Source organism: Carcharhinus amblyrhynchos, unplaced genomic scaffold (assembly GCF_965287045.1).
Source record: "Carcharhinus amblyrhynchos unplaced genomic scaffold, sCarAmb.v2.hapA scaffold_645, whole genome shotgun sequence".
NCBI classification, from domain to species: Eukaryota; Metazoa; Chordata; class Chondrichthyes; order Carcharhiniformes; family Carcharhinidae; genus Carcharhinus; species Carcharhinus amblyrhynchos.
Genome location: NW_027650385.1, coordinates 56,634 through 77,835, shown reverse-complemented (window position 1 = coordinate 77,835; position 21,202 = coordinate 56,634). Strand labels below are relative to the sequence as shown.

The following is a 21,202-nucleotide window of genomic DNA, read 5'->3' as shown; positions in this document are numbered from 1 at the left end:
GAGAATTCCAGAGATTCACCACCCTTTGAGTGAAGAAGTTCCTCCTCAACTCCGTTCTAAACCGCCCCCCTTTTATCTTGAGGCTGTGCCCCCTAGTCCTACTGTCTTTTTTGAGCGGGAAGAGTCTTTCCACCTCTATCCTATCCATCCCATTCATCATCTTATACGTCTCAATGAGATCTCCCCTCATTCTTCTAAACTCTAACGAGTACAAGCCCAGTTTATTCAGCCTCTCCTCATAGCTCAACCTCCTCAACTCCGATATCAGCCTAGTAAACCTCCTCTGCACTCCCTCCAAGGCGAAAATATCTTTGCGCAGGTGCGGCGCCCAAAACTGCACACAGTACTCCAGCTGCGGCCTCACCAATGCCCTATACAGCTGCAGCAAGACCTCCCTACTTTTATATTCAATCCCCCTCGCTATGAAGGCCAGCATCCCATTCGCCTTCCTGACCACCTGCTGCACCTGCAAGCTGGGTTTTTGCGACTCATGCACAAGGACCCCGAGGTCCCTCTGCACTGTCGCCTGCTGCAGTTTTTCGCCCCGTAAGTAATAGTCCTTCCTACCATTCTTCCTACCAAAGTGGACCACCTCACACTTGCCAACATTAAATTCCATTTGCCATTTCCTGGCCCATTCGCCCAGCCTATCTAGATCCTTCTGCAGACTCTCCACACCCTCCGCACAATTTGCCGTTCCCCCAATCTTGGTGTCATCAGCAAATTTCGACACTCTACGCTCAGTTCCCTCCTCCAGATCATCTATATAAATGGTAAAAAGCTGAGGCCCCAGCACCGACCCCTGGGGCACTCCACTAGTCACCATCCGCCAATCCGAATAGCACCCGTTGACCCCCACTCTCTGCCTCCTATTTGACAACCAATCCTCTATCCACGCTAACACCCTACCCCCAACTCCATGTCCCTCGACCTTCTGCAATAACCTCTTGTGAGGCACTTTGTCAAACGCCTTCTAAAAATCTAGAAAGACCACATCCACCGGCTCTCCTCTATCCACCGCCCTAGACACATCCTCATGGAACTCCAGTAAATTTGTCAGACACGACTTCCCTTTAATGAAACCGTGCTGCGTCTGCTCTATCAAGCAATTTCCTTCAAGATGCCTCGCAATTTCCTCCTTAGTGACAGATTCTAACATTTTACCTACCACAGACGTTAAACTAACCGGCCTATAATTCCCCGCCTTTTGCCTGGCACCCTTCTTAAACAATGGCGTAACATTAGCCGTTTTCCAATCATCCGGCACTTCCCCGGAATCCAGCGACGTTTGGAAAATAACCGCCAAGGCATCCACTATCACCTCCGCCATTTCTTTCAGAACCCTCGGATGCATTCCATCCGGTCCTGGGGACTTGTCCACAATCAGTCCCTCCAGTCTGTCGAGCACCGCCTTTCTAGTAACAGTAATGTCATTAAGACCCTCCAGTCCTACCACCTTTCCATCGCTAACACCCGGCAAATTATTCACGTCCTCCTCCGTGAAGACAGAAACAAAAAAGTTATTCAATACCTTAGCCATATCCCCATCCCCTACCACTAGGTCCCCTTTCTCATCCTCTAAAGGACCAACATTCACCCTAGCCAGCCTCTTCCTTTTTATATATTTATAAAAACTCTTGCTATCCTTTTTTATATTAAGCGCTAGCCCAGCTTCATAGTTTCTCCTACCCTTCTTTATCAACTTCTTTGTCAATCTTTGTTGACATTTAAACCTCTCCCAATCCTCTTCTCGCCCACTACTCTTAGCTACTCTAAACGCATCCGCTTTTAGTTTAACACTTTCCTTCACCTCCTTCGTTATCCACGGCTTATTACCTCTCCTCCTACTATCCTTTTTGACCATCAGAATAAATTTCCGCTGAGCACCAAGAAAGATCTCCTTAAAGATCCTCCACTGCTCCTCAACAGACCCTCCCTCCAACGCGCTCCCCCAGTCCACATTCGCCAATTCTACTCTCATCTTACCGTACTCCCCTCTATTCAAACAAAGGACGCGTGTCCGGGAACCCACTTTCTCCTCCTCCATCTGCATCAGAAACTCCACCGTACAATGATCACTCTCCCCAAGAGGATCCTTCACCACAAGGTACCTAATTATACCCACTTCATTACATAGCACCAGATCCAAGATAGCTCGCTCCCTCGTCGGCTCCAACACACACTGTTCGAGGAAACTATCCTGGCAGCATTCCAAGAACTCTTCCTCAAGCCCCCCACGTCCAACATGGGTCGACCAATCAATATACAGATTGAAATCCCCCATAACTACTGCCGTCCCATTCCTGCACGCCGCACTTATTTGCGCGTTAACAGCCTGCCCCACCTCCAGATCATTATTCGGGGGCTTATAGACGACACCCACCAGCGTCTTCCTCCCTTTGCTGTTCCTAATCTCCACCCACAACGATTCCACCCTCTGCTCCTTGGCTCCAATATCATCCCTTGCTACCACCGTGATGCTATCCTTAATCAGCAGAGCTACGCCCCCCCCTTTTCCCTCCTGCCTATCCTTCCTAAACACTTGATAGCCCTGTACATTCAGCTCCCAGTCCCTGTCACCCTGCAGCCACGTCTCTGTAATGGCCACCAGATCGTATCCATTTGTGTCGATCTGTGCCACCAGCTCATCCACTTTATTCCGAATGCTTCATGCATTCAGATAAAGTGCTTTCATCCCAGCCTTCACCTGGACCCTATTTGCCGCAACGCCACCAACTATACTCACGCCCCCTACTCCCTCTATTATTGGGACATCCTCGGCCTCTTCCCTTACATGTACACTCTCCTCAACTTTAGACCTCGTAAAGTCACCTACCCTCGCACCCTCCCCCTCCCTAATTAGTTTAAAGCCCTGTCTACAGTCCTCTTTACTCGATTCGCCAGCACTCTGGTCCCAGCACGGTTCAGACCCACCCCATCCCGCCCGAACAGGTCTATCAAGATAGACAAGTCGCTGGGACCAGACGGGATGTACCCCAGGTTACTGTGGGAGGTGAGGGAGGTGATTGCAGAGCACCTGGTGATGATCTTTGCGTCGTCGATGGAGACGGCAGAGGTTCCGGAGGATTGGAGGATTGCGGATGTGGTTCCTATTTTCAAGAAAGGGAACAGGGATAGCCCGGGAAATTACCGACCGGTGAGTCTGACCTCAGTGGTTGGTAAGCTGATGGAGAGGCTTCTGAGGGACAGGATTTATGAGCATTTAGAGAAGTTTAGAATGATCAGAAATAGTCAGCATGGTTTTGTCAAGGGCAGGTCGTGCCTTACGAGCCTAGTTGAGTTCTTTGAAAATGTGACTGAACACATTGACGAAGGAAGAGCGGTGGATGTGGTTTACATGGACTTCAGCAAGGCGTTTTGATAAGGTCCCCCGTGCAAGACTTCTTGAGAAGGTGAGAGGGCATGGGATCCAAGGGGCTTTGGCCTTGTGGATCTAGAACTGGCTTGCCTGCAGAAGGCAGAGTGTGGTTGTGGATGGGTCTTTTTCTGCATGGAGGTCGGTCACCAGTGGAGTGCCCCAGGGATCTGTTCTAGGACCCTTGCTGTTTGTCATTTTCATAAATGACCTGGATGAGGAAGTGGAGGGATGGGTTAGTAAGTTCGCTGATGACACGAAGGTTGGTGGTGTTGTGGATAGTCTGGAGGGATGTCACAAGTTGCAGTGGGACATAGATAGGATGCAAGACTGGGCGGAGAAGTGGCAGATGGACTTCAACCCGGATAAATGTGTAGTGGTCCATTTTGGCAGGACCAACGGGATGCAGGAGTACAATATCAAGGGTAGGAGTCTTAGCTGTGTTGAAGAGCAGAAGGATCTTGGGGTCCGGGTCCACAGGATTCTTAAATCGGCCTCGCAGGTGGAGGATGTGGTCAAGAAGGCGTATGGTGTACTGGCCTTCATTAATCGAGGGATTGAGTTTAGGAATCGGGAGGTAACGCTGCAACTTTATAAGACCCTTGTCAGGCCCCACTTGGAGTACTGTGCGCAGTTCTGGTCGCCTCACTACAGGAAGGATGTGGAAGCTATTGAGAGGGTGCAGAGGAGATTTACAAGGATGTTGCCTGGATTGGGAGGCATGCCTTATGAAGATAGGTTGAGGGAGCTGGGACTCTTCTCCCTGGAGAGACGAAGGTTGAGAGGCGACCTGATAGAGGTTTATAAAATGTTGAGAGGAATAGATAGGGTGGATTCTCGGTGGCTATTTCCCAGGGCTGAAATGGTTGCTACGAGAGGACACAGGTTTAAGGTGCGGGGAGGAAAGTACAGAGGAGATGTTAGGGGTAAGTTTTTCACTCAGAGGGTGGTGAGTGAATGGAATCGGCTGCCGTCAGTGGTGGTGGAGGCGAACTCGCTGGGGTCTTTTAAAAGACTTCTGGATGAGTATATGGGGTTTAATGGGATTGGGGGTTATAGATAGGTCTATAGATTGGTAGGTATTGATGTGATCGGCGCAACTCGTGGGCCGAAGGGCCTGTTTGTGCTGTAGTGTTCTATGTTCTATGTAACTGTCCAGCAGGGGGTGGGTGGGGGGAAGGGGATAGTGGCTAAGGGGATGGGGGGGGTCGGGAGGAAAAGGATGGGGGGCAGGGGGGAATGGGGTAGTAGATGGGGGGGGGGTGCAGGGGCCGGAACCAGTGTGATCCAGGCCAGTCACAGTGATGTTGGATCATTGACTCCCCCCCCCCACCCCACAATGTCTCTCTCTCTCTCTCTCTGTCCCAGTCTGTCTCTCTCTCTCTCTCTCTCTCTCTGTCCCAGTCTCTCTCTCTCTCTCTCTCTCTCTGTCCCAGTCTCTCTCTCTCTCTCTCTCTCTCTCTGTCCCAGTCTCTCTCTCTCTCTCTCTCTCTCTGTCCCAGTCTCTCTCTCTCTCTCTCTCTCTCTGTCCCAGTCTCTCTCTCTCTCTCTCTCTCTGTCCCAGTCTCTCTCTCTCTCTCTCTCTCTCTCTGTCCCAGTCTCGCTCTCTCTCTCTCTCTCTCTGTCCCAGTCTCTCTCTCTCTCTCTCTCTCTGTCCCAGTCTCTCTCTCTCTCTCTCTCTCTGTCCCAGTCTCTCTCTCTCTCTCTCTCTCTGTCCCAGTCTCTCTCTCTCTCTCTCTCTCTCTCTGTCCCAGTCTCTCTCTCTCTCTCTCTCTCTCTCTGTCCCAGTCTCTCTCTCTCTCTCTCTCTCTGTCCCAGTCTCTCTCTCTCTCTCTCTCTCTCTCTGTCCCAGTCTCGCTCTCTCTCTCTCTCTCTCTGTCCCAGTCTCTCTCTCTCTCTCTCTCTCTGTCCCAGTCTCTCTCTCTCTCTCTGTCCCAGTCTCTCTCTCTCTCTCTCTGTCCCAGTCTCTCTCTCTCTCTCTGTCTGTCCCAGTCTCTCTCTCTCTCTCTCTGTCCCAGTCTCTCTCTCTCTCATAGAGATATACAGCACCAAAACAGGCCGTTCGGTCCATCTCCTCTATGCTAACCTAAACTAGTTTCCTAAACTGAACTAACCTCATTTGCCCGTGTTTGGCCCATATCCTTCTAAATTTTACCCATCCCTGTACCTGTCTAAATGTCTTTTAATGTTGTAATTCTGGCAGCTCATTCCTGACACCACCCTCTGTGTGAAAAAAGTTACCCCTCAGGTCTCTTTTCTATCTCTCCCCTCTCACCTTAAACCTCTGCCCTCTAGTTTTAGACTCCCCTACCTTTGGGAAAAGATATTGACTATCTAGCTGATCTGTGCCCCTCATTATTTTATAGACCTCTATAAGATCACCCCTCAGCCTCCTACACTCCAGAGAAAAAAGTCCCAGTCTCTCCAGCCTCTCCTTATAACTCAATCCATCAAGTCCCGGTAGCATCCGAGTAAATCTTTTCTGCACTCTTTCTAGTTTAATAATATCCTTTCCATAATAGGGTTACCAGAACTGTACACAGTATTCCAAGTGTGGCCTTACCAATGTCTTGTACAACTTCAACAAGACGTCCCAACTCCTGTATTCAATGTTCTGACCGATGAAACCAAGCATGCTGAATGCCTTCTTCACCACTCTGTCCGCCTGTGACTCCACTTTCAAGGAGCTATGAACCTGTCCCCCGAGATCTCTTTGTTCTGTAACTCTCCCCAACGCCCTACCATTAACTGAGTAAGTCTTGCCCTGGTTCAATCGACCAAAATACATCAGCTCGCATTTATCTAAATTAAACTCCATCTGCCATTCATCAGCCCACTGGCCCAATTGATCAAGATCCCGTTACAATCTGAGATAACTTTCTTCACTGTCCACTATGCCTCCAATCTTGGTGTCATCTGCAAACTTACTAACCATGCCCCCTATATTCTCATCCAAATCATTAATATAAATGACAAATAACAGTGGACCCAGCACTGATCCCTGAGGCACATCGCTGGTCACAGGCCTCCAGTTTGAAAAACAACCCTCTATAACCACCCTCTGGCTCCTGTTAAGAAGCCAATTTTGTCTCCATTTAGATCCCTCACCCTGGATTCCATGAGATTTAACTTTGTACAACAACCTACCTTGCGGTACCTTGTCAAAGGCCTTGCTAAAGTCTATATAGACAACATCAATTGCAGTGCCCTCATCTATCTTTCTTGATTACCCCTTCAAAAAACTCACTCAAATTTGTGAGACATGATTTTCCACTCACAAAGCCATGCTGACTGTCCCTAATCAGTCCTTGCGTCTCGAAATGCGTGTGGATTCTGTCTCTCAAAATATCTTCCAAAATTTACCCACCACTGGTGTGAGGCTCACTGGCCTGTAGTTCCCAGGCTTTTCCCTGCAGCCCTTTTTAAACAAAGACACAACATTTGCCCCTCTCCAATCTTCAGGCACCTCACCCGTGACTATCGATGATTCAAATATCTCGGCTAAGGGACCCGCAATTTCCTCCCTAGCCTCCCACAATGTCCTGGGATACACTTCATCAGGTCCCGCAGATTTATCTACCTCGATGCGCTTTAAGACATCCAGCACCACCTTCTCTGTAATATGTACACTCCTCAAGACATCAATATTTACTTCCCCAAGTTCCCTAACATCCATGTTTTTCTCAACAGTGAATACTGATGGGAAATATTCATTTAGGATCTCACCCTCTCTTGTGGATCCACACATAGATGACCTTGTTGATCCTTAAGAGACCCTACTCTCTCCCTTGTTACTCTTTTGCCCTTTATGTATTTGTAGAAGGTCTTTGTATTCTCCTTTGCCTTATCTGCCAAAACAATTTCATAACCACAGTGTCCACTCTCTGGCCCCCTCCCCGTGCGCACTCTCTGGCCCCCTCCCCGTGCGCACTCTCTGGCCCCCTCCCCGTGCGCACTCTCTGGCCCCCTCCCGAGGATCTGGTTGGTGAGTAAATTCTCGATTATTCCCTTTATCCCACTTAAAATGAATTGTTTGGAAGGTTAAGATATGAAGGGACAGCGGGGCAGAATGGAATGTACGTCCTGCAATATGTGGGAAGTCATGGAGCTGCCAATGAGGTAGAGGATGAGTCCTGATCTTCCTGTGTCCATGAACACAGACATGAGGCTGTGCCCGATGACTGACCGTGTGTGCTAACCCGTGTCGGGCGAATGGCCAGAATTTAACCACTCCCTTTGATTCTCTTACACAGAGTAACCATGTTTCTGGCTGGGGTTCTGCTCACTGCCTCACTGGCTGTCCACGGAGCCTTGGGACAGAGGTAGGGGCAACATTTGCATCTGAACACTGACCATGTGAAGGGTGGGGTGAACATTGAGCCGGGAGAAGGGGTCAGGCGGGGGGGGAAATGTGTCTGTTCAGAGTGACTCACTGCTCAAGGCAAGAACTGTCCCCATGAGTCAGGGGAGGTTAGATTAAATTCCAAACCGCTCACATGTATTCGATTATTCAGATAGAGAGAGAGAGCAGGAAAAGACAGATCAATTAGTCTGACATTCATCATTACTATTTAATATTATTTCATTCAGAAAATGTGTGTGTGTGGATTATATCTCAGTGTGAGATCGCGGAGATTACAGAGTATCAGACAGATACAGTGAGGGGTTTATAATGTGTGTGTGTGGATTATATCTCAGTGTGAGATAGTGGGGATTACAGAGTATCAGACAGATACAGTGAGGGGTTTATAATGTGTGTGTGTGGATTATGTCTGTGTGAGATAACGGAGATTACAGAGTGGGCAGTGAAATGTGTCAGTTACTGTTGGGGCCACATTGCTGAGGAATGTTTTTAGTGGATATTTAATGAGATTTATTTGATTTTTTTTAACTGGATTTTATCCCTCCACAGGAGAAAGGATTCCATCTTCCTGAAGCCTCCCGTGTGTTTGAGTTTTGATCTTCTTTGTAATGTCACCGATTACGAGGTAACAGGTTCCTTGACATTCTGGTCTTGCTCTTTCTCTGTGTTTTCCCCTCAGTTCTTGCCATTTCCCCTGAGGGAGGGACATTACTCCTTCCATGGTTTGTGTGCTCTCGTTTGGAACCATTACAAGCCCAGTGACAGTTCCAGAACTTCACTGTCTCCCATCACCATTCAATAAGACCATCAGATATTGGAGCAAGAGGCAATTATACAGGGCCTCGGTGAGACCACACCTAGAGTATTGTGTGCAGTTTTTAGTCTCCTTTTCTAAGGGAGGATGTTCTTGCTCTCGAGGGAGTGCAGTGAAAGTTTACCAGGCTGATCCCAGGGATGGCGGGACTGATGTATGAGGGGACATTGACTAGGTTAGGATTGTTTTCACTGGAGTTCAGACGAATGAGGGGGAATCTCATAGAGACTTATAAAATTCTAACAGAACTAGACAGGGTAGGTGCAGGGAGGATGTTTCTGATGGTGGAGGGAGTCCAGAACCAGTTTGAGGATTCAGGGTAGACCATTTAGGATGGGGGGTGAGGAAACATTTCTTCACCCAGAGAGTGGTGAGCCTGTGGAATTCATTATCACAGGAAGCAGTTGATGCTAAAACATCGTTGAATTTATTGAAGAGGCAGCTGGATATAGCACTTGGGGGCAAATGAGATCAAAGGTTATGGGGAGAAAGCAGGAATAGGCTATTGAGTTGGACGATCAGCCACGATTGTGATGAATGGTGGGGCAGGCTCGATGGGCCAAATGGCGGCACATGCTGGAAGGGCCGAATGGCCTTCTGCTCCTATCTCTGGTGCTTCTATGTAAGGGGAGGCCATTCTGCCCTTCAAGTCTGTCCCAGCCATCTGATAAGATCATGGCCAATCAAACCCTCGCTAAGTCAACTTAGAACGTAGAACACAGAACACTACAGCACAAACAGGCCCTTCGGCCCACAAGTTGCTCCGATCACATCAATACCTACCAATCTATAGACCTATCTATAACCCCCAATCCCATTAAATCCCATATACTCATCCAGAAGTCTTTTAAAAGGCCCCAGCGAGTTCGCCTCCACCACCACTGACGGCAGCCGATTCCATTCACTCACCACCCTCTGAGTGAAAAACTTACCCCTAACATCACCTCTGTACTTGCCTCCCCAGCACCTTAAACCTGTGTCCTCTCGTAGCGACCATTTCAGCCCTGGGAAATAGCCTCTGAGAATCCACCCTATCTATTCCTCTCAACATTTTATAAACCTCCATCACGTCGCCTCTCAACCTTCGTCTCTCCAGGGAGAAGAGTCCCAGCTCCCTCAACCTATCTTCATAAGGCATGCCTCCCAATCCAGGCAACATCCTTGTAAATCTCCTCTGCACCCTCTCAATAGCTTCCACATCCTTCCTGTAGTGAGGCGACCAGAACTGCGCACAGTACTCCAAGTGGGGCCTGACAAGGGTCTTATAAAGTTGCAGCATTACCTCCCGACTCCTAAACTCAATCCCTCGATTAATGAAGGCCAGTACACCATACGCCTTCTTGACCACATCCTCCACCTGCGAGGCCGATTTAAGAGTCCTGTGGACCCGGACCCCAAGATCCTTCTGCTCTTCAACACAGCTAAGACTCCTACCCTTGATATGTACTCCTGCATCCCGTTGGTCCTGCCAAAATGGACCACTACACATTTATCCGCGTTGAAGTCCATCTACCACTTCTCCGCCCAGTCTTGCATCCTATCTATGTCCCACTGCAACTTCTGACATCCCTCCAGACTGTCCACAACACCACCAACCTTCGTGTCATCGGCGAACTTACTAACCCATCCCTCCACTTCCTCATCCAGGTCATTTATGAAAATGACAAACAGCAAGGGTCCTAGAACAGATCCCTGGGGCACTCCACTGGTGACCGACCTCCATGCAGAAAAAGACCCATCCACAACCACTCTCTGCCTTCTGCAGGCAAGCCAGTTCTGGATCCACAAGGCCAAAGCCCCCTGGATCCCATGGCTGCTGTATCTCCATAACTCTTCAGTCCCTGATTACAGACCCACCAACCTCAGTCCTGAAGGATTCCCCAGCCCCAGGAAACGTTCTGTCTCCAGAGCTTCCCTGGGGAAAAGAATTCCCGGGATACATCACTCTGTGAGATTAAATTCATCCTCAAATCCATACTGAATGACTATATCCTTATTCTGCGATGGTTCTCTCGGTTCCCACACTCTGCACTGAGTTGAAACAGACTCCCAGTGCTGTCAAATCCCCAAAAATCCTCTCTGCTTCCATCCGATTGTCTGAATCCAACCAGCCCTTCCCGCACGTGGCAGTCCCTGCCTACCTGGGATACTCCTCTGTAAATCTCCTCTGGGGTGTCTCCAGCAGTCACAGTTCTTGCCTTGAAAAGGGAAACAAAAGCTTCCTGAAGCAGCCTCACCGAAACCAAAAAGAACAAGAAACAAAGTTTATTTATTCATCTCACAAGCAGGTTTACATTAACACTGCAATGAAGTGACTGAAAATCCTCTCGTCACCACACTCCGGTGCCTGTTCGGGTTACACTGAGGGAGAATTTAGCACAGCAAATCCACCCCAACCAGCACATCTTTGGACTGTGGGAGGAAACTGGAGGAAACCCACGCAGACATGGGGAGAACGTGCAGACTCCACACAGACAGTGACCCAAACCGGGAATGGAACCCGGGTCCCTGGCACTGTGAGGCAGCAGCGCTAACCCACTGTGTCACCGGGAATGGAACCCGGGTCCCTGGCGCTGTGAGACAGCAGTGCGAACCCACTGTGTCACCGGGAATGGAACCCAGGTCCCTGGCGCTGTGAGACAGCAGTGCTAACCCACTGTGTCACCGGGAATGGAACCCGGGTCCCTGGCGCTGTGAGACAGCAGCGCTAACCCACTGTGTCACCGGGAATGGAACCCGGGTCCCTGGCGCTGTGAGGCAGCAGTGCTAACCCACTGTGTCACCGGGAATGGAACCCGGGTCCCTGGCGCTGTGAGACAGCAGTGCTAACCCACTGTGCCACCGGGAATGGAACCCGGGTCCCTGGCGCTGTGAGACAGCAGTGCTAACCCACTGTGTCACCGGGAATGGAACCCGGGTCCCTGGCGCTGTGAGGCAGCAGTGCTAACCCACTGTCACCGGGAATGGAACCCGGGTCCCTGGCGCTGTGAGACAGCAGTGCTAACCCACTGTGTCACCGGGAATGGAACCCGGGTCCGTGGCGCTGTGAGACAGCAGTGCTAACCCACTGTGTCACCGGGAATGGAACCCGGGTCCCTGGCGCTGTGAGACAGCAGTGCTAACCCACTGTGCCACCGGGCCGCCCCAGGCTCGAAGGGCCAAACGGCCTCCCCTCCTGTTCCCATGTTTCTGCACGTGACTCCAGACCCCGCACCAATGTGGCTGATTCTCAAATACCTCTTGGCTGTGGTGGATTTTGATTTGATTTATTATTGTCACTTGTATTAACATACAATGAAAAGTATTGTTTCCTGCGAGCTATACAGACAAACATAAGAACATAAGAAATAGGAGCAGGAGTAGGCCATCTAGTCCTTCGAGCCTGCCCCGCCATTCAATAAGATCATGGCTGATCTGTCGTGGCTCAGTTCCACATTCCCGCCCTCTCCCCATAACTCTTAATCCCCTCACTTATCAAAAACCCATCAACCCGCGTCTTAAATATATTTAGCGAGGCAGCCTCCACCACTTCAACGGGCAGAGAATTCCAGAGATTCACCACCCTTTGAGTGAAGAAGTTCCTCCTCAACTCCGTTCTAAACCGCCCCCCCTTTATCTTGAGGCTGTGCCCCCTAGTCCTACTGTCCTTTTTGAGCGGGAAGAGCCTCTCCACCTCTATCCTATCCATCCCATTCATCATCTTATATGTCTCAATGGCATCTCCCCTCATTCTTCTAAACTCCAATGAGTACAAGCCTAGTTTATTCAGCCTCTCCTCATAGCTCAACCCCCTCAACTCCGGCATCAGCCTAGTAAACCTCCTCTGCACTCCCTCCAAGGCCAAAATATCCTTGCGTAAGTGCAGCGACCAAAACTGCACACAGTACTCCAGCTGCGGCCTCACCAATGCCCTATACAGCTGCAGCAAGACCTCCCTACTTTTATATTCAATCCCCCTCGCTATGAAGGCCAGCATCCCATTCGCCTTCCTGACCACCTGCTGCACCTGCAAGCTGGGTTTTTGCGACTCATGCACAAGGACCCCGAGGTCCCTCTGCACTGTCGCCTGCTGCAGTTTTTCGCCACGTAGGTAATAGTCCTTCCTACCATTATTCCTACCAAAGTGGACCACCTCGCACTTGCCAACATTAAATTCCTTTTGCCATTTCCTGGCCCATTCGCCCAGCCTATCTAGATCCTTCTGCAGACTCTCCACACCCTCCGCGCAATTTGCCGTTCCACCAACCTTGGTGTCATCAGCAAATTTCGACACCATACACTCGGTTCCCTCCTCCAGATCATCTATATAAATGGTAAATAGCTGAGGCCCCAGCACCGACCCCTGGGACACTCCACTAGTCACCAACCGCCAATCCGAATAGCACCCATTAACCCCCACTCTCTGCCTCCTATTTGACAACCAATCCTCTATCCACGCTAACACCCTACGCCCAACTCAATGCCCCCTGGCCTTATGTAATAACCTCTTGTGAGGTACCTTGTCAAACGCCTTCTGAAAATCAAGAAACACCACATCCACCGGCTCTCCTCTATCCACCGCCCTAGACACATCCTCATAGAACTCCAATAAATTCGTCAGACACGACTTCCCCCTAACGAAACCGTGCTGCGTCTGCTCTATCAAACAATTCTCCTCAAGATGCCTCGCTATTTTCTCCTTGATCACGGATTCTAACATTTTACCTACAACAGACGTTAAACTAACCGGCCTATAATTCCCTGCCTTTTGCCTGCCACCCTTCTTAAACAACGGCGTAACATTAGCCGTTTTCCAATCTTCCGGCACTTCCCCGGAATCCAGCGATGTTTGGAAAATAATCATCAAGGCATCCACTATCACCTCCGCCATTTCTTTCAGAACCCTTGGATGCATTCCATCCGGTCCTGGGGACTTGTCCACAATCAGTCCCTCCAGTCTGTCGAGCACCGCCTCTCTAGTAACAGTAATGTCATTCAGGCCCTCCACTCCTACCATCTTTCCATCGCTAACACCCGGCAAATTATTCACGTCCTCCTCCGTGAAGACCGAAACAAAAAAGTTATTCAAGGCCTCAGCCATTTCCCCATCCCCTACCACTAAGTCCCCCCTCTCATCCTCTAAGGGTCCAACGTTCACCCTAGCCAGCCTCTTCCTTTTTATATATTTATAAAAACTCTTACTATCCTTTTTTATATTAAGCGCTAGCCCAGCTTCATAGTTTATCCTACCCTTTTTTATCAACTTCTTTGTCATTCTTTGTTGATATTTAAACCTCTCCCAATCCTCTTCTCGCCCACTACTCTTAGCTACTCTAAACGCATCCGCTTTTAATTTAACACTTTCCTTCACCTCCTTCGTTATCCACGGCTGATTATCTCTCCTCCTACGGTCCTTTTTAACCATCGGAATAAATTTCTGCTGAGCACCAAGAAAGATCTCCTTAAAGATCCTCCACTGTTCCTCAGCAGACCTACCTTCCAATGCACTCCCCCAGTCCACATTCGCCAATCCCTCTCTCATCCTACCGTACTCCCCTCTGTTCAAACAAAGGACACATGTCCGGGAACCCACTTTCTCCTCCTCCATCTGCATCAGAAACTCCACCATACAATGATCACTCTTCCCAAGAGGATCCTTCACCACAAGGTCCCTAATTCTACCCGCCTCATTACATAACACCAGATCCAAGATAGCTCGCTCGCTCCCTCGTCAGCTCCAACACACACTGTTCAAGGAAACTATCCCGGCAGCATTCCAAGAACTCTTCCTCAAGCCCACCACGTCCAACATGGGTCGACCAATCAATATGTAGATTGAAATCCCCCATAATTATCGCCGTCCCATTCCTGCACGCCGCATTTATTTGCGCGTTAACAGCCTGCCCCACCTCCAGATCATTATTCGGGGGCCTATAGACGGGACCCACCAGCGTCTTCCTCCCTTTACTGTTCCTAATCTCCACCCACAACGATTCCACTTTCTGCTCTTTGGTTCCTATATCATCCCTTACTACCACCCTGATGCTATCCTTAATCAGCAGAGCTACGCACCCCCCTTTTTCCCCCTGCCTATCCTTCCTAAACACTTGATACCCCTGGACATTCAGCTCCCAGTCCCTGTCACCTTGCAGCCACGTCTCTGTAATGGCCACCAGATCATATCCATTTGTGCTGATCTGCGCCACCAGCTCATCCACTTTATTCCGAATGCTTCGTGCATTCATCCCAGCCTTCACCTGTACCCTATTTGCCGGAACGCCACCAACCGTACTCACGCCCCCTACTCCCTTTATTATTGGGACATCCTTGGCCTCTTCCCTTACCTGTACCCTCTCCAGGATGCTGCCTGGTATGGAAGGGCTGTCTTACGAGGAAAGATTGAACGAACTTGGGCTGTTTTCCCTTGAGAGACGTCGGCTGAGGGGGGATCTAATAGAGGTTTATAAGATTATGAAGGGGATAGATAGAGTAAATGGTGGTAAGCTTTTTCCGCTATTAGAAATGGATAGAACGAGGGGTCACGGGCTTAGGGTGAGGGGGGCTAGGTATAAGACAAATATTAGAGGGCAGTTTTTCACGCAAAGGGTAGTGGGGGTGTGGAATGCACTGCCGAGTAAGGTGGTGGAAGCAGGCGCGCTAGGGTTGTTTAAGAGTCACTTAGACAGCCACATGAGCGGGCTACATATAGGGGGATATAGCAGGCCTTACTAAACATTGTAGGCTTGGGATTTCGTTTTTGCCTCAGGGATGTTACAGTCTTTGCCTGTTTAATAATGAATTTTTTGTCTCCACAGGCATTTAAGTCCACCTTGTTGACCAGCAAGGGGCATGCATGCGGCAGGTTGTAGTGGGCTGCTCTTGGACGTTGCTTCGGGAGTTGCCTATTGCTTCATGTCGTTAGTGTGCTTAAACTGGACCATCTCGAGGGCAACTTGACAGCTCAGAGACTATCTCTGTTGCTGTGCGGACACATGGATTTGGGCCTGTGTCTGTGGGAGTTTGCACGTTCTCCCCGTGGTTGCGTGGGTTTCCTCCGGGTGCTCCGGTTTCCTCCCACATCCCAAAGATGTGCTTTTAGGCTGATTGATTGGGTAACAAATTGTCCCTAAATTGGACCTCCCTGATCCTCGCACATTAGGCGTAGACTAAAATCATGAATAGGTCACTGAGACAGTGGGACGGCGGCGCGGGCTCGTTGGGCCGAAGGGCCTGTTTCCCGTGCTGTGTTGTCCTTTGTTCTTTGTTCTTTGTCCTTTACTTTAGACCCCGTAATGTCACCTACCCTCGCACCCTCCCCCTCCCTAATTAGTTTAAAGTCCTATCTACAGTCCTGTCTACACGATTCACCAGGACTCTGGTCCCAGCACGGTTCAGACCAACCCCATCCCACCTGAACAGGTCCCACCTACCCCAATACTGGTGCCAATGCCCCATAAATTCAAACCCATTCCTCCCACACCAATCCCTGAGCCACCCATTCACTTCCTCAATCATATCAACCCTACGCCCGTCTGCACTCGGTTCAGGCAGTAGTCCAGAGATAACCACCTTATTGGTTCTACTTTTTAATTCCATTCCCAGCTTTTCATACTCCCTCCCCAGATCCTCAGTTCCCCTTTTGCCTACGTCGTTGGCACCCACATGAACCACAACGACCGGATTCTCACCCTCCCACTCCAGGTTCCTCTGCAGCCCAGATGCGACATCCTGGACCCGAGCACCAGGCAGACAACACACCCTTCTGTGCACTTTGTCATTGTGACAAAGGACAGTGTCAATACCCTTAACCACACTATCCCTAATTACCACTACATTCCTTTTCACTTTCTCATTGTCTATGTCCTGTGTCTGCATCACTGTACCGTGTGCAGTTTGCTCACCGACCTCACAGCCCTCGTTCTTGTCCACACTGGAAGCAAGAACCTCAAACCTGTTATGCAGATTGAGAGGCTGAGGCATTCGGTCCCCACCCTCCTTCCTCCTCTCAGCAGCCCCCTCCTGTTCCTGACCCTTAGAGTTAGCCAGTCTAGGAGGGGTGGATGTCTCTTGCACCCCATTATCAATGGCACCCTCCCTCCCTTCCCCTGATGAGCCTCAGTGTCTGTAGCTCAGAGGCCAGCTCATCTACTTTGAGCTGGAGCTCCTCCAGCAACCTGCACTTACTGCAGACATGGTCACTGGGAAGGACCCTGGGGTCCACCAGTTCCCACATCATACAGAAACAGCACATCACATGCCCCTCCATTATTCCCTGTAGTACTACTGAACACCGTTTTCAACTCAAACTTACCTGGCCCTTTTCTCTCAAGCCCTTTGATCCTAAGCCCTAGCAGCTCACTCTGCTTCCCTCTCACTCCACTGCCCGCTGTCTACAGCAGGCCTCCTTTTAAACCTAGCGCGGTTTAAAAGACTACAAGTCCCACAAATCCCTGCTATCCACTCTCTTTGAATTCTTAAAGCGGTAAACACAAAAAGCCCGCGAAAATGCTTTAAAATGATTTAAACAGTTCTACAAGGCATACCGTTCATAGAGAAGGAAAGGAGAGGGTGCAGAATGTAGTGTTACAGTCACAGCGAGGGTGTAGAGAAAGATCAGCTTAATGTGAGGTAGGTCCATTCAAAAGTCTGACAGCAGCAGGGAAGAAGCTGTTCTTGAGTCGGTCGGTACGGGACCTCAGACTTTTGTACCTTTTTCCCGATGGAAGAAGGTGGAAGAGGGAATGTCCGGGGTGCGTGGGTGGGCGGTGGGGGGGGGGGGGGGGTTCCTTAATTATTCTGGCTGTTTTTCTGAGGCACTGGACCCTCAGTGTGAGGGACAGTTCAGCCTCACCCCCTCGACATGTCCCCCCTCCCTGGAAGCGGTCGTTCAGTGTTGTGTGTGCGGTGGAGTCTCTCCTGTCCTGTCCCATCCCGTTGGCCCAGTTTTACTCTCCTGTCCTGGGTCCCTGCCCCATTTTCCGGTGAGTGTCCTCTTTGTGTGGAGAATAATCTCTCTGCTCCTTCATTACCCTCCTCTCTCTGTCTCCAGGCTCGATCCTACAATCAAACCACCTGGGTCGCAGTTAGAAAAGATCCACGGTTTGAACTCCAATATAGACTTAAATCTCTCTTTTTGTACGTCCAAGGGGCAAATTCACAAGGTGAGTGAGAGTGAGAGACCTCCCATCTCCTCCCATCGATTTGGCCGAATTGTTTAGGTACAGTTCTGCCCCATTCCCTCCAAAGGTAGCCAGAGATACAGGAGAGATAAACAGGAGGTTTACGCTGCACCGTGCGGTGTACGGGAGGTTTACGCTGCACCGTGCGGTGTACAGGAGGTTTACGCTGCACCGTGCGGCGTACGGGAGGTTTACGCTGCACCGTGCGGTGCACGGGAGGTTTACGCTGCACCGTGCGGCGCACAGGAGGTTTACGCTGCACCGTGCGGTGTACGGGAGGTTTACGCTGCACCGTGCGGTGTACGGGAGGTTTACACTGCACCGTGCGGTGTACGGGAGGTTTACGCTGCACCGTGTGGCGTACGGGAGGTTTACGCGGCACCGTGCGGCATACGGGAGGTTGATGCTGCACCGTGCGGCGTACGGGAGGTTTGTGTTTTTTGTTGTGTAGTTATTTTGAGGTTAGGTTTGGGCTGGGAGCTGTTGTGGGGATTATTCTCCGGCTGCAGTGAATCCTGAACCTTCCCGGTGTCTCCCCCAGGGGTGAAGTTGAGGATGACGTCCCAGTTCCTGATCGGGAGCAGTGCTGATGGCCCCCAGGTTCTGTACTGGCTGCTGCCTGCGGATCTCCAGGATAATCCCCCGCTGCCCCTCAGTGACAGTAACGTGAGTACCTTTACCCGTTTCCCATAAGCATCGCAGCCAGCGCGGGGGCACGGCTCACTGTTACCAATGGGCAAGTGAGGCAGCACAAGGCCACTCTGCCCCTCTGGCCTGTACTAGCCCTCAGTAATCTCTGCCTTCACTCCCCCCGTCGCTGGACAATCCGTCCAATCCCACCGTGAGAATGATTTCTTTGGTTTATTTTTCCCGGGATGTTGGGGAGGGGGGGTCCATCCCGAGTTGCCCCTCGAGGACCTTGCTTGACCGTTTCAGGGAAGGGGGGCAGTTGGGAGCTGGCCACGGGAATGTTGGTGATCGATCCCGGTTGGATCTGAGCCCCGGGGCTCCGCCCGTCCTCCCCCCGGGGCTCCGCCCGTCCTCCCCCCGGGGCTCCGCCCGTCCTCCCCCCGGGGCTCCGCCCGTCCTCCCCCCGGGGCTCCGCCCGTCCTCCCCCCGGGGCTCCGCCCGTCCTCCCCCCGGGGCTCCCGCCCTCCTCCCCCGGGGCTCCCGCCCTCCTCCCCCGGGGCTCCCGCCCTCCTCCCCCGGGGCTCCCGCCCTCCTCCCCCGGGGCTCCCTCCCTCCTCCCCCGGGGCTCCCTCCCTCCCTCCCCCGGGGCTCCCTCCGTTGTAATCTACACTCCGCACCCCCCTCGCTCCCTGCCGGATCTCCAGATTCCGGCTTATTGTCAGCAGGTTTTGGAGATGGATCGACCCTGATGGATTTGAATGAGGTTTGTGTGGTTTTGGGTGGGATAACTGTCCGTATCTGTGGCCTCTCCACAGCGACGGCTCCGAGCCTGGATCTGTCCCGTGCTTGCTCATACCCTCGTCTCTGTCCAGCACGGAATAACCCAGGAAAACAGAGTCCAGCCCAATATATCAACATGACCGGCAGTGACTCACGGAATCCCTGACACCCGGAGAATCTTCTGGGTCCAAGGGGAGGGGGTGGCCACTCAGCCCATTGCTACCTGTGCTAGCCCCTGGCTGGATCGCTCCAGTTTGTTCCCACGTGAACCTTGACCCCGTTCTCCCTCTCTCTCTTTGGAGTTAACATCAAGCCTGCTTCCCAGCGCTCCCGGATCTGCTTCCGGATCCTTCTGTCAATGGGAAGAAGCATTTTCCCCCCTTATTCCACCCTCCACCCACCGCGCGGCCCCCTCCACCTCCCCCCCCGGCCCCCTCCACCCTGACAGCACCCCCTCCACCCTGACAGCCGCCCCCAACCCCCGGCCCCCTCCACCCTGACAGCCTCCCCCAACCCCCGGCCCCCTCCACCCTGACAGCCCCCCCAGAGCCTTGCACCCACCTGGCGCAGGGGCAGTGTTTTGTGGGTGATGTGAGATTTCCGACTGAACTCCCACCTAATCCCATCTGCCAGTCCCTGACCTGTAGCCCTGAATGTTATAGAACATAGAACACTACAGCACAAACAGGCCCTTCGGCCCACGAGTTGCGCCGATCACATCATCACCTACCAACCTACAGACCTATCTATAACCCCCAATCCCATTAAATCCCATATACTCATCCAGAAGTCTTTTAAAAGACCCCAGCGAGTTCGCCTCCACCACCACTGACGGCAGCCGATTCCATTCACTCACCACCCTCTGAGTGAAAAACTTACCCCTAACATCACTTCTGTACTTTCCTCCCCGCACCTTAAATCTGTGTCCTCTCGTAGCGACCATTTCAACCCAGGGAAATAGCCTCTGAGAATCCACCCTATCTATTCCTCTCAACATTTTATAAACCTCTATCAGGTCGCCTCTCAACCTTCGTCTCTCCAGGGAGAAGAGTCCCAGCTCCCTCAACCTATCTTCATAAGGCATGCCTCCCAATCCAGGCAACATCCTTGTAAATCTCCTCTGCACCCTCTCAATAGCTTCCACATCCTTCCTGTAGTGAGGTGACCAGAACTGCGCACAGTACTCCAAGTGGGGTCTGACAAGGGTCTTATAAAGTTGCAGCATTACCTCCCGACTCCTAAACTCAATCCCTCGATTAATGAAGGCCAGTACACCATACGCCTTCTTGACCACATCCTCCACCTGCGAGGCCGATTTCAGAGTCCTGTGGACCCGGACCCCAAGATCCTTCTGCTCTTCAACACTGCTAAGACTCCTACCCTTGATATTGTATTCCTTCATCCCATTGGTCCTGCCAGAATGGACCGCTACACATTTATCCGTGTTGAAGTCCATCTGCCACTTCTCCGCCCAGTCCCGCATCCTATTTATGTCCTGCTGCAACTTTTGACATCCTTCCAGACCATCCACAACACCACCAACCTTCGTTATGGTGGGCCAAGTGCTGATCCAGGTGTTTTCTAAAGGATGTGAGGCATCCCCCCTCCAGCACCCTCCCAAGCAGTGCATTCCAGACTCTCACCACCCTCTGAGTAAAAAAGCTATTTCCTCATGTCCCCCCTAAACCTCCCCGCCTTCACCTTGAACCTATGTCCCCTTGTGACTGACCCTTCAATGAAGGGGAGCAGCTAGTTCTTATCCACCCTGTCCATGTTTCTTATAATCTTGTACACCTCAATCAGGTTGCCCCTCAGTCTTCTCTGCTCCAGAGGAAACAACCCAAGCCTATCCAACCTCTCTCCATCATTGAAACGCTCCATCCCAGGCAGTATCCTGCTGACCCACGGAACGGTGAGCATTTACCTGGAGACCGACCCCCACCTCCCGCTCACGCCCCTCACCCTCTCTCTCTCTCTGTCCCCCACCCCGCTGCAGGTCTTTCTCACCAACTTCTCCCAGATATACGTTTACACCAAGACAGTCCGAACAACGTTGTGGGAGCTGGGAGCGGAGAGCAGGA

The 21,202-nt window shown here is 51.2% G+C and overlaps 2 long non-coding RNA genes across 4 annotated transcripts in view; both read left to right on the top strand.

The window, feature by feature from the left end:
• LOC145339739 (uncharacterized) overlaps positions 1-17,647 on the top strand; it is a 27,267-nt gene extending 9,620 nt beyond the window's left edge. For all 3 annotated transcript variants that reach the window (XR_013886059.1, XR_013886060.1, XR_013886061.1), the window contains 3 exons: positions 7,630-7,698; positions 8,289-8,364; positions 17,582-17,647. This is a non-coding gene — a long non-coding RNA (uncharacterized LOC145339739). The remainder of the gene's footprint in view (positions 1-7,629; positions 7,699-8,288; positions 8,365-17,581) is intronic.
• LOC145339738 (uncharacterized) lies at positions 17,648-21,202 on the top strand. The gene is made up of 3 exons (XR_013886058.1): positions 17,648-17,693; positions 18,253-18,377; positions 21,118-21,202. It is a non-coding gene; the product is annotated as an uncharacterized LOC145339738 (long non-coding RNA).